The sequence below is a fragment of the Schistocerca americana genome, chromosome 4, assembly GCF_021461395.2.
Source record: "Schistocerca americana isolate TAMUIC-IGC-003095 chromosome 4, iqSchAmer2.1, whole genome shotgun sequence".
NCBI lineage: Eukaryota > Metazoa > Arthropoda > Insecta > Orthoptera > Acrididae > Schistocerca > Schistocerca americana.
The window spans coordinates 587433653-587434832 of record NC_060122.1 but is presented as its reverse complement, the minus strand read 5'-3'; the positions used below and the strand labels follow the sequence as shown (position 1 = coordinate 587434832).

The window sequence follows — 1180 nt, the reverse complement described above, 5'->3', positions numbered from 1 at the left end:
TCTAAGGGCCGAGTGGTTCTAGGCGCTACAGTCTGGAACCGCGCGACCGCAACAGTCGCAGGTTCGAATCCTGCCACGGGCATGGATGTGTGTGATGTCCTTAGGTTAGTTAGGTTTAAGTAGTTCCAAGTTCTAAGGGACTGATGACCTCAGAACTTAAGTCCCATAGTATGAAACTTCCTGGCAGATTAAAACTGTGTGCCCGACCGAGACTCGAACTCGGGACCTTTGCCTTTCGCGGGCAAGTGCTCTACCAACTGAGCTACCGAAGCACGACTCACGCCCGGTACTCACAGCTTTACTTCTGCCAGTACCTCGTCTCCTACCTTCCAAACTTTACAGAAGCTCTCCTGCGAACCTTGCAGAACTAGCACTCCTGAAAGAAAGGATATTGCGGAGACATGGCTTAGCCACAGCCTGGGGGATGTTTCCAGAATGAGATTTTCACTCTGCAGCGGAGTGTGCGCTGATATGAAACTTCCTGGCAGATTAAAACTGTGTGCCCGACCGAGACTCGAACTCGGGACCTTTGCCTTTCGCGGGCAAGTGCTCCACCAACTGAGCTACCGAAGCACTTGCCCGCGAAAGGCAAAGGTCCCGAGTTCGAGTATCGGTCGAGCACACAGTTTTAACCTGCCAAGAAGTTTCATATCAGCGCACACTCCGCTGCAGAGTGAAAATCTCATTCTGGAAACATCCCCCAGGCTGTGGCTAAGCCATGTCTCCGCAATATCCTTTCTTTCAGGAGTGCTAGTTCTGCAAGGTTCGCAGGAGAGCTTCTGTAAAGTTTGGAAGGTAGGAGACGAGGTAATGGCAGAAGTAAAGCTGTGAGTACCGGGCGTGAGTCGTGCTTCGGTAGCTCAGTTGGTAGAGCACTTGCCCGCGAAAGGCAAAGGTCCCGAGTTCGAGTCTCGGTCGGGCATACAGTTTTAATCTGCCAGGAAGTTTCATATCAGCACACACTCCGCTGCAGAGTGAAAATCTCATTCTGGAAGTCCCATAATGCTCAGAGCCATTTGAACCATTTGCATGTTTAAGGGCTTTAATAATCTAGTATTAAGAGACGTAACTCAATGCTATGTTTTTAGCCAGTTTTGATCAACTTTGGCTTTTCTCTGAACAGTATGCTCCTTAAAAAAAGTGAGCCTACAAGCTGAACGCGCTATTTGTCGTTGATAAC

The 1180-nt window shown here is 49.5% G+C and overlaps 1 non-coding gene across 1 annotated transcript; it reads left to right on the top strand.

Moving 5' to 3' along the window:
- Positions 1-848: 848 nt before the first annotated feature.
- On the top strand, positions 849-923 carry Trnas-cga. The gene has a single exon. It is a non-coding gene; the product is annotated as a tRNA-Ser (tRNA).
- Positions 924-1180: the final 257 nt, after the last annotated feature.